The sequence below is a fragment of the Schistocerca americana genome, chromosome 3, assembly GCF_021461395.2.
Source record: "Schistocerca americana isolate TAMUIC-IGC-003095 chromosome 3, iqSchAmer2.1, whole genome shotgun sequence".
Taxonomy (NCBI): Eukaryota; Metazoa; Arthropoda; class Insecta; order Orthoptera; family Acrididae; genus Schistocerca; species Schistocerca americana.
Window position 1 is genome coordinate 785,959,020 of NC_060121.1, and position 12,674 is coordinate 785,971,693.

The window sequence follows — 12,674 nt, forward strand, 5'->3', positions numbered from 1 at the left end:
CAGCATCATCTTTCCCCTACTGATATATGTTTCCAAATCGTTGTATTTGTCCTTTAGTCATTCCTGCTTAGCCTTTTTGCACTTACTGTCAATCTCATTTTTTAGATGTTTGAATTCCCTTTCGCCTGTTTCATTTACTGCATTTTCATATTCTCTCCTTTCATCAGATAAATTCAGTACCTCTTGTGTTACCCAACGATTTCTACTAGCCATTGTCTTCATCCTCTGCTACCTACATAACTTCGTCTCTCGAAGCTACCCATTCTTCTTCTACTGTATTCCCTTACCCTGTTCCTTTCAATTGCTTCCTAATGCTCTCTCTGAAACTCTCTGCAACCTACAGTTCTTTCGGTTTATCTAGATCCCATCTCCTTAAATTCCTGCCTTTTTGCAGTTTCTTCAGTTTTGGTATTCGATTCATAACCAATAAATTGTGATTAGAATCCACATATACCCTGGAAATGTCCTACAGTTTAAAATCTGGTTCCAAAATCTCTGTCTTATAAAAGATATGAAAAACTGTAATTAAGCGGGAAACAAATAACAATGGAAGACGAAGCACGAATGGCAGAAGATCAGAGAGGATGGAAGACAGGAATGTACCATTTTGCCCCCACCTTTCGGACTGTACATTGAAGAGGAAACGGCGTAAATAGGGGACGTAAGACAGTACCTTACACGTTATTACGACAGGACAAGTAACTTTAATTGGATGCTGCATTGCATTTCAGACTGACACGGATACATGGCACTATCTTCCAGTAGAGTTACCAAGTCTCTGTAAGCAATGGTCGGTACGCTATGTTTACATGCAAACAAACAAGTGAAGAACATTCTTTATATTTAACAGCCATAAAATAAAAGCCCACTGAGGATGCTGCAACTGCAGTGAAACATGTATGGGATAAAAAGCAAAATTGTGTTTTGCTAAAGGTGAACCCCATCCAGAAACACATGTATTGTTAAAGCAAACGCGGACAAAAGAGCTTAAACTCCATGATGATTGCTGCTTATATTCCCCTGGCAGCAGGTCAGGTTTTGATCTGTGAACACGTGGACACAAAACAGTTGGTCTTTACTGAAAGGCATAGTCCACCTAGTTGTGCTGCTATGACTGTGAAGAAAACATTAGACAGTAAATTACGCGACATTTTTACTGGAAGACTGCTAGAGGCAGCGAAAAAACAACTAACACACTGAAATGGGTACATAGTAAGGTACCAACGGTCACAATATCTGCGCTAATACCCCTAACACATTGTATAATCTGTCACAGATGCTGATTCTCTAAACGTCATAAATAGCTTTTTGTTAAAAATTCTGCTTCCCTCCTAAGACTTCCATCCATTGTCATGGAAAATTTTTGGCCGGCTGTTGTGGCCGAGCGGTTCTAGGTGTTTCAGTCTGGAACCGTAGCAATCGCTACGGTCGCAGGTTCGAATCCTGCCTCGGGCATGGATGCGTGTGATGTCCTTAGGTTAGTTAGGTTTAAGTAGTTCTATGTTCTGGGGAACTGATGACCTCAGATGTTAAGTCCCATAGTGGTCAGAGCCATTTGAACCATTTTTGAAAATTTTTGTGACACTCTTTTACTGATCGAACAGACTGGTAACAAATCTAGCAGCTGTTCTGTAAATCGGTTTGTTGTCTTTCTATCCAAGCAGTCGAGCAGTGTTCAAGAACGGGTCAGACAAGTGTTCTCTATGGTTTGCGGATGAGCAAAAACAGCGCATAATCAGCCATTCACCTTTCCTGCAACTGACATAACACGCTGTTACTTTTCATATCATTTCACAACGTTGTGTATTGTTACCTAATAGACGGGACTGAGTCAAACAACATACTATTAATACAGTATTCAAGAATTACATGAATGTTTCCGCTAACCATTCCCGATCCCCTGCATACACGTTCATAATATAACTTGAGTATCTGACATTAATTGTACTAAATATAAAATCCTTCCAAGCTGTCCTGAATCCTCTTACAGTCACTCAGGGTGACACTTTCCCTGAGGAAACGGTCTCAGATTGCTGCTGTATCCCACAAATCATTGATATACGTAGAAAACAAATGTGGTCCTAGCACATTTCCCTGTGACTATTCCTTTGTCTCTGATGTGACCCGATGCAATTTCTATCGCCACATATTCATCTCCCCTAAGGACGATCGGTCGTGTACGCGCATACCTCGCATATTTCTAGTCTTACGTTCTCTGTTGGCACTAAGCATGCCTTATCCATTATATTAAGAAATAAACATACACACAGTCAACTGCATTCGGAATAGCGACGTTTCACTCGTGGACGTGTGACAAAATTTCATAACGTTGGTCAATGTGTGGAGGTCAGTTTGCTGCAGGCGATTGTACTCCGTCACTCCAAGAGTTTCGAGACTAGATTAAAAAAATTAAAAATTAAAATTAAGACTGTGGTTTTAATGCTTCAGGTGCTCTACATGGTCCTCCCTCTCCCCTCCCCCCCACCTCCCACTAGACCACAACTCACAGAATGTTCACATAACCTTGTGAAACTCTAAGTCCTTTTTGGGATATTGTTCAACACGCGCATCACATTTGCTTGAAAGTGCATAATTTTTTCGAGTCAGAAGCAAATACTGTAGAGTAAAATTAAAACACGGAACACAGATAGATTTATTAAGTTTCAGTATTGCTGCTCATAATCTTGCAACGTCAATCGCGCTTATAGTCGCGAGCAGGAGATATTCTTCTGTGGAAGATGCAGGGCGTAGTTGCCCCGTGGTGTGTTCCTCTCTGCTGTCACAGTTGGTGGTGTCCACAGGGAAGTGCCATTTCTGGAAGTGACTCCTGGATCTGGAGTACTATAACACTGCCACTGCTCTTTATTTACGTTCTGAAACTATATTCGTGACCAATTATGGTATATAGAAATAGTTCAGCGTTACCCTCTGAAAGGAATTTTGTTGTGTTGACCGTGATGTACCAAAGGAGGTGGCTTATCGGAAGTGAAAGAACTACGTAAATATTTCAACAGTAACCAACAATATTTTACCTATCCACACTGTTCAAAGAATAAAGAAAACGATCGCCAGCCTAATGAGGCATGAGAATGATTAACATTCTTGTTCAATAAAATAGATATGAGTAAATTTAATGGACAGACACAGCCTATACTTTTTACACAAGAGTGCAATGAACTCTGTCACTAGCAGGTATTGACGTTAAAGAAAATGCTAACAGTTAAAGAAGAAAAAGGCTAGTGTATAAACACAACATATAATGACACACAATTTTGCAATCAGGACTTAGTCAAAGCGAATAATTTCAATAACATTACTATTAAAGATTACTGTAGAATTATAAAATTGGGCCTGAATTTAGTCCCTCTTTACCAAATACTTTTCTACCTGACATGAAATTGAAAAGGAGTTCACTAGCAAACAATTCCTCACTGTCCTCTGAACAAAACAAAAAATACTATTTTCAATGAAAATGATCTTTCTGTCAATAATTTTCTGTCAGTGAGCTCAACAGAGAAACTACGGATCCTGTTGCACTGGCAATAAGCACTTTCAGCACATATGAGGATCAAGAATTTATCAAGTATAGGTATATAACTTTCAACAGTGACAGTTTTTAACTTTTACTGCAATGGGACACAAATTGACATAGTTATAAAACAATGACTCACCTTTTTGCACTATTTCAATAGACTGCTCAAGAACATTTCAAGCCAAACTACAGTAATATTTACTTTTGGAACTAACCTCAAGATGGTTTAATATCTGTCTTTACTACCACAGTATTTTACTTTAAAGTCAATGATTAAATAGGTAACTTTGAAAGTCCACAAAACTTTAAACTGCTCTGTTTCAATCACTGGGAGGCTTTCACAAAGCTACATTTACTACCTTCCATAATTTTGCCAAATCCACAGTAAATATGAATACTCCCTTCTTACCAAATATCAAACAACATTACTTAAATAACTGTTTGGCTTCGAGACTTTCATCTTTCCACAATAAGGACACTTGGTAAACGTAGTTCAAACGGAGAAGAACCTGAGAGGTATTGTGATAAGGAAAAAAATCAAGGTAGGTACACAGATTCAGGTATAAGTTACTTTATATTTGAGCACACTAAAACATCCATTGGGCTGATCTTTTATTTTACATATCTACAATTCCTCCATTCCGTTACAGTGACTGCGCAATGTGGCGGCGAGTACATCTTGGCAGGTGGATTTATAGTTGGTAATGATAAAGCTCTGTGATTTCTTGGTGGCGATGATAGATACCATTTCCAAAACAGAGCTAGCTTACAAATCCATCCATCCGAGACTTTGGCACATTGGAAAACGGCAGTTGACAGTTTGGTAACTCGTCCCCGACTGACTCTTGGTTCACCTTTTCATTTACGCCAACCACATTTTGCGCACGCTACAAGATTCCGTTCCCGAGGGGAACCACAACACCTTTTATACATATAAAGAACTAAGAACCCTAAGTGAGGATCAGTAATTGCGTAACAGCAACCAACAATATTAAATAAAAGGGAACGTTTGCACGTATTGTCATTTCTACAAAAAAGTAATTTACACAGATTCCAGTTATATTTGATAAGTTTTGTCTCCCCCCAATTTAGGCAAAGAATCCAACTAATAAAGACAGGACATTACCTAATATTAAACCAGGACATCAAAATTTTTACAAAGAAAAAAGTACACATTTTTATACAGTACCGAATTAATCATAGAATAATTACAGAAGCTCAACGATGGAATGTTGAACAAAACAGAAAGCAAAATGAATCAGCAAAAGGTATGTAGTGTCTAAGCTATGGTGTTACAATAGTAATGGGATGATGATGCGATATACAAATTTTCACCTGCAAGTTGTGTATCCTGCCTAGGAGATGACGCTCTGACGGCCGATTGTAGGCGGTATAACCATAACATCGAGTACAGAGGAAATTCTGTACCATACTCAGTTATGTGAGTTACAGGCTGTGATTGGTAAGCTCACAGACGGCACTCCCATTACAAGACTTACCTGCAATGGGCCAGAACCACATCCACGGGCTCAACAAACGTACTTTCAGTATTCATATTTTCGATCTGAAGCCCTTGTCCTTTCAGCACTCAGTCTAGCCTCGGAAACAGGACCGATTACTGCGATACGACATGGGAAAGAAATAGGAAGAAGACAAAGTGGTTTAAAGGAGCCTAGAAAGTTGCCACTGGGTCGTTAGGGGGAATCGCTCTTAAGCAAGTATAATTAGCTAAACGTTTGAAAGAAAAGGAAGTAGATTTTTCAGCAGTTACACAAATCAAGAAGAAAACATCTCGAAATAAATATAAAGACGACTGTATTACGATCTACTGCGGAGTAAAGCAGGAACAAAGAGCAAGTATAGGTGTCGCCATCTACATTCATAGAAAATGGACGCATTGTACTAGTAGGAATTAAACGACCAAGAGAAAGCCTAAGAATAACAGCGACTTATGCCCTAGATGAAAGAAAATTTGACCAGCCTAAGGCCTTTTACAAACAGTTACAACTGGTCTTAATCATATAGAATAAAAATCAGATTTTACTTATGGAAGATCTCAGTTCTAGAATTGGAAGTATACCAATTCCAAAAATAGTAGGCACATTTGACCAATAGTCTCTAGGAAAAAGACATACACAAATTTACATGGTCAGCAAGAGGGTATATATGTATTACAGATTATATAATAATAAATAAGGGATTCCATGGGCAGATTAGAGACATCAGAGTTTATCGAGGAGTGAATATTGGATCAGATTTCTTCTTATTGGTGTCAATAATTGACATCTACGCAAAAGAATGGAGAAAACCAAAGAAAACAATTAGAGATCAAAAAGAAGAACAGGTTCTTAAAGTTTACCTTTTAGAATACAGCATCATAAGAGATATCTATCAAAAGCTGTTGCCAAAAAGATTAGCAAATTTAGAAACGGTAGAAGACTTGGAAGAAGAATGGAAAAATTTGAAAGTAGCGTCACCGAATATAGCTAATGAAGTTCTGGGGAATAAAAGGAAATATAGGAAACGTAGAGAGTAAGGATTTGGACGCCAGGGATGAAAAAAAAAAGCTTTCAAGTAATCCCACTATTGAAAAGTACACTGAATGTAAAGAGAAGAGAAATAATGCGAACTGCATAACTCGGAAAGTGCGCGTAGAATCATGGGAACGCGTTTTTAGCAGTATGAAGCATGATTTACTTGGCAGACAAATTATAGATCATAAGGTGATACAATCAATCAAAAGATCAGAAAATGATGTATACATGTTAACAAATAGGAGAGAAACAAAATACGATAAAATTAACAGGGTCCCATACTTTAAATACCTCGAAGAATTCATCGAACCGACAGCTATTGAAATAATCTCACAGCAACATCGCCTCCAAAAAAATAGAAAAGGATTAGGGTTAACGAAAACTCTCTACAACAAAAAATCAGTGTCAAGAGGGCCAAAAAATCTGCACTACAATACTGTCATAAACCCTTAACAGAAAACAACAACTTGAATACATCAAAAAAGAAGAGAGAAAGACCATCAGGAGAATTCTAAGAGGAAAACATACCCAAGACAATCAATGAAAGCAACATCGAAACTGATATTAGGAAAAGGAGAATGAAATTCTTTGGTCATCTCAGCTGACTACCAGAAAATCGATTGACGAAGAGAATAATAGGTTATGTTACCTTACTTAAGAATTCCACACCTTGGCTAAATGAAATTAGAAGGAACCTAAATAATGCAAACATGAGACCAGCCAACATTCTAGAAAGAGACACCTTCCGACACAAAGTAGACGAATGGGAAGTTATAATAGAGCAACCAAAAGACAAACAGTACAGACCAAAGTGATCGGATGAGAGTAAACAAGCCTTTTCGTAAGGAATGAAAGCCTATTGGAAGAATAAGAAGAGCTCAAAGAAAAATTTCGAGTTATTTACTTAACTTCTTCCATTTATGGGGAGGATTCGCCAGTGATAATAATAATAATAATAATAATAATAATAATAATAATAATAACATAGGAGAGACTGAATGAATAGTTCATTATAAAAGATTGTAATATGATGATACTTTAATTCAGATAACTACACGATACAAAAGGCCTGGATGATATTGATGTGAGAAAATTGACGGGAACTGTAAAAGCTACAAAAAAAAAAAAAAAAAAAAATCCACTGGTTTAGATGGTATTTATACGGAACTCTGGAAGTATGGAGGACTTTTCCTGCATCTAAGACTTCTTGTCATGTTTAATCAATTTTGGAGAAATAAGAAGGCACCAAAAGACAAACTGACAGCTAAAGTAATATCTGTTTTTAGAAGGGACGATAAAAATAAATGTAGTAAATATCGAGGTATAAGCCCTCTGGATTCAGCCTATAAATTATATGCAAAATTCCTGAACGCAACACTTAAAAATATCGTAGAAAAGTTAATACCTAAAGAACCATCAGGTTGCAGAAAACGACGACCAACTAAGGACAATGCTCTTACACTGCAACAGGTTACAGAAAACAGACCGGTATTCATTAGGGAAACCCATCTTGCTTCGGTGAATTTTGAGAAAGTTTTCGATAATGTGCATACAGAAATGTTATGGAATATCATGGCTGAATGAGGTTATCCATCTCTTCTCATAAATGCTATTACGAATCTATACATCAACATCGAAATTGTTATAGATATGGGAAACATAACTACAAAGCCAATTTACACGAACAAAGGAGTACAACAAGGATGCTGTATTTCTCCACACTCAAAGTTATCAGCAAATGGAAAATGTTGAACATAAATGGAGTTCTTTTAGATCGTGACATTAGACTAAACGTAATTTTGTACTCAGGTGAACTAACTCAGATTTAAAAAAAATGACGATGACCTTGAAATCAGAATCTGTAAGTTGCAGCCGATAGCTTCAGATTGCAACATAACATTGTCATTAGATAAAACAGAAGTGATGGCATTTCGGAACAGACAAGTAAGATTTAACATCGTCTTGAATAATAAAATCTTTGAGAAAGTAAAAACTTATAAATACCTAGGATGCGACATCACGTACGAATATAACCATGATATGGACCAAAAATTAAATAAATTTCCTTCCTTATGTGGAACCATCGTAAAGAGCTCGCAGAACTAAGCCAGGAAAGACACCTACCTGAGTTTTATAAAATAATAGCAATACCAAACCTTACTTACAGAAGTGAAGTATGAGCAACAACGAGACGTCAGGAAAGTAGAATACAGGCTCAAGAAATGAGATTTCTAAGAACAGTGGAAGGATGTACAAGGGAGGGTACAAGGGAAGATTTATTAATATGTAACCCAAAACAGAAAATAATGGAAAATAGGAGAAAATGGGAGAAACATGTAGACCGGATGGGCGGAGAAAGAATCCCAGTAAAGGCTTTAAATTATAAATGTTCTGAAAGCAGAAATATAGGAAGACCATGCAAGATATGGGTACCGTAACAGGCAGTTTGCCTAATACGTGAAGTGAAGAAGACGAAGAAATAGACTCCTGAATCTTCCATCTCCAGATCGAAGGCGGATGAGTGACCTCCACAGGATCCAGTTCTGTTCAAGCGCAGTTGAGAGAGTTTCCAGATCGAGTTATTCTCAAGTCGAGAGATCCACAGTTGTTTCCTTGCTGTAGATGCTGTTCTTTGCATCACTGAAGTAGCATTGATGACACGTATTTTGAGCCTCAACCTTTGTACTGCTGGAATGTTCCCATATAATAGATGATTTTCTTGATAAACCTGATTAGTTGTCTCATCATTGGCAAATACTTCACGGCGAATGTCTGCTGGCACTGTGCATGCTAGGTGGTAGAGTTTTGCAGGTTGAGTAGTTTGTAGACATTGTGTAAGAAGCCTACACGTTTCGTTTAGTGCCTTGTCAAACTTGCGTGGGTAGTTTGGTACCAGCATACTTTGCAGCACTGTGGGTAATGTCGTCAAAGCATTGACTGTTCATATAAATTTCGGATCTTTGGCGTTCTGACTTTGGTTCGTATGATAATATCAAATCTGCAACGACGAATTTTTCCACAAAGGACTTGTCCACAGTCTGGATTTCAGTCAAGTCACGGTCGCTGTCCATACTTCGTTGTTTTTGCTCGAGAGTAGGAACAAACTTTGCACACACTTCTCTCTTCTTCAAAAGATTCTGGAGAATGTCTTGAACACTTGATTTAGAGATGTTACTCCATTGAGATTTGTGTCACATCAACCTTGACGCAGTACGGTCGCACGTTCACTAGTTAAGACTGTCTACCACACTGTGGTCGAATTCTTATCTGTTATTTACAGTTGTTAGCTCAAGCTGGCACAATACTTACAGCGCCAACGTTGCTTATACGCCAGGAATAAAATCAGCCTCGGAAATTTTTCGACGGACGGTGTACAATTCCTGCTGAACATCCATTCTAGCGGACCCACTAAGGACTTCATTTCACTAGACCACAGTTAAAAATCATGTTTTAGATCCTCTACCTATAGGTAAGACTGTGACATATCTCGAAGAGCATCGGCGCAGCTGAGAGTGGGATAAGAACTGATCAATATGGTTCATCACATTTAGAATCAAATTTACGTAATACATCAACAGCTTCGTGCGCCGTGGCACACGCTTTCCCGCGCCGTCGGTTGAACATGAGGCTGCTTCCCGAGAGGCGAGCCGGCCGCAGTGATCGAGCGGTTCTAGACGCTTCAGTCCGGAACCGCGCTGTTGCTACGCTCGCAAGTTCGAATCCTGCCTCCTGCATGGATGTGTGTGATGTTCTTAGGTTAGTTAGGTTTAAGTAGTTCTAAGTCTACGTGACTGATGATCTCAGATGTTAAGTCCCATAGTGCTCAGAGCCATCTGAACTATTTGAACCGAGAGGCGAAGAATCCCATACATCCCTCCAGGACAGGCGGAGTCGTCCGCCCTATGCACAGGAAGGCACCGCGGACGCCTTGGAGGTTACAAGATGACCGAAACTGTGAGTGTTCTCACAGTTCTCTCCTGCACAACAGCCTCCCAGTTATCTGACCAACAGAGGGTGAAACACAACTTAAATAGTAAATATTTAGACGTAACACTGGACAGGACCCTAACCTACAAAGAACATCTTAAAAATGTTGATCAGAAGCTCAAAACATGGAATAATATTATTAGGAAATTGGCGAGTAGTACCTGGGGCGCAGCTGCATCAACTCTACGAACAGCAGCAATCTCAATAGCCTACACCACTGCAGAATACTGTGCTCCTGTCTGGCAGAGAAGTCACAGTACCAACGTGGTAGGCGTGCAGCTCCACACTACCATGCGTATTACCACTGGGACATTAAAATCTACCCTAATACCATGGCTCTCCATCCTCGCCAACATAGCACCGCCAAAACTAAGAGGGCAAAAAACATCTGTTAAAGAATGGGGAAAAATAACACAAACAGATGACGCACAATGCCTACCTATTCAATACGTCATTAGAAATTTACCGAATCACCTACTGAAGTCATGATACCCGATATGGAATAACAGCTACGTAAGAGGAGAGGATAGCTTCAACCTCACAGACGCTTGAAAAAAGCAATGGGAGAACTCAGCCAGTAGTTATCAGCTTATAACTGACCCCTCAAAAGCGCTTAAATGGTTCGATTTTGCTCGGAAAGACTGGGTTACGCTATATCGCATTCGAAGTGGCCACATTAAATGCAAGGCCACGCTCTATAAATGGGGATTCGTAGATAACACAAGCTGTGATTGTAGAGATCCTGAGAAAACTCTGGGCCACATCACAAAAGTGTGCACTACTAGCAAATTCAGTGGATCAAAAGAGGACTTCATAGAAGCCACACCTCGAGCTATGAAGTGGATCCAAGACCTGGACAACCAATAGCTTCTAGTCTTGCACGATACATGTCATATTTCTGTATATCATATCACACTGACGACTTGTATGTGTAAGAAATATTTTATTCACTAGTTCGTTATTTTAAATATATTTGTATATATTTCCTTTGCATTATAATGACGATTTTTGAATATATATGTAGCTGGCATGTTATGCGACAGCCAGCCGAGGTGTCCGAGCGGTTCTAGGCGCTACAGTCTGGAACCGCGCGACCGCTACGGTCACAGGTTCGAATCCTGCCTAGGACATGGCTGTGTGTGATGTCCTCAGGTTAGTTAGGTTTAAGTAGTTCTAAGTTCTAGGGGACTGATGACCTCAGAAGTTAAGTCCCATAGTGCTCAGAGCCATTTTTGTCATACGACAAATAAAATAAATAAAGCATGGTTCATCGACTGATAGACTCTCGGGTCCATGACTATGTCACAAGGCTGTGAATTAAGAACGGCCTCTTCGTTGCAAAGTGAGATGTGATCAGTAAAGCTAGGTTTATGACGAGGTCGGGAAGCTATTAGGCACAACTTAGACCCCACTCCCAAAGACTCAACGAAAGTACCTGACATTTAATCTAGGCTTCTGAAGTACAGTCCGATAGTTAAAATCAATACGCCACCATTTCTCACGTCGTCTATCTCTACGTCTACCTATGGACACTACAATAATCTCGTTGGTTCGCTCCTGGTCTAGCGAAAACAACCCTCTAATGACCCTAGCCATTGAAACGAGTGAAATGTAGACGCTCCCGGTAATCTACAGCCAATGACTTCATTCTATTTCGCACCGTCTTTACCGTTGCTGCAAGGGCGGCGCTGAAACTGTCGGCTGCGCCACCCACGCGCTGGAGAGTGATGGGAGTCGACTCGAGTCGTGTCCCGTGTCGCTGGGCGGCGACACCCGGAAGCACAGCAAGTGGGTCAGCGCTCCTGGTGACGGTGGGTTCACAGCCCGCCACTCCCCCTACCCCCCCCCCCCTTTTCCCGCTTGCCACCACGCGTTAGAGCCTTTTAGCGCGCCCACGCACACTCCTGCTAGCACAGCCGCCTCTGTAAACAGGGCGCGCACCTTCCCGGGAAAACACGACGCGCAGTCAAAACAAATTTCGCTCTTTGCCGGCGTGAGGCTAACGTGTCTCGACCACGCTTCTAGTTACTGGGGCTTCAGGTCCGTGGCAAGGCTGTTCACACGACAGCTTCACTCTAGAGGCCGAAGTTTGAGCATAATCAGGGAAAGGGGAAAGGGGAAATGAAAGCAAACACTATAAATTAGCTTAGAGATTTAGACAAAAATATAAATTGTTAAGATCCGCTACAAATGGTATTAAACTTAATAACCTTGCATTTTGTTCCGGGGATCTTTTGAAGCTTCATACAACTTCTAACGGAATTGTGACGGATCGACTCATTCCTTACACTTAACTGTTGTTTATCATGCTGTATATGAGCTCTTCGCTGCATTTTAAGAAATGATGCCTGGTTACATTAGAATATAGGACCCTTCCGAGCACACTGCTAAATGCTGCCTAGTTTTTCGTTAGTAATATTTTGTTTTGATTACGTAATGTATCTTGATTACATACTACAAACACTGTGTACAGTATTTAGAACCTGAATTCAGTAGCCGGCCGGTGTGGCCGTGCTGTTAAAGGCGCTTCGGTCTGGAACCGCGTGACCGCTACGGTCGCAGGTTCGAATCTTGCCTCGGGCATGGATGTGTGTGATGTCCTTAGGTTAGTTAGGTTTAAT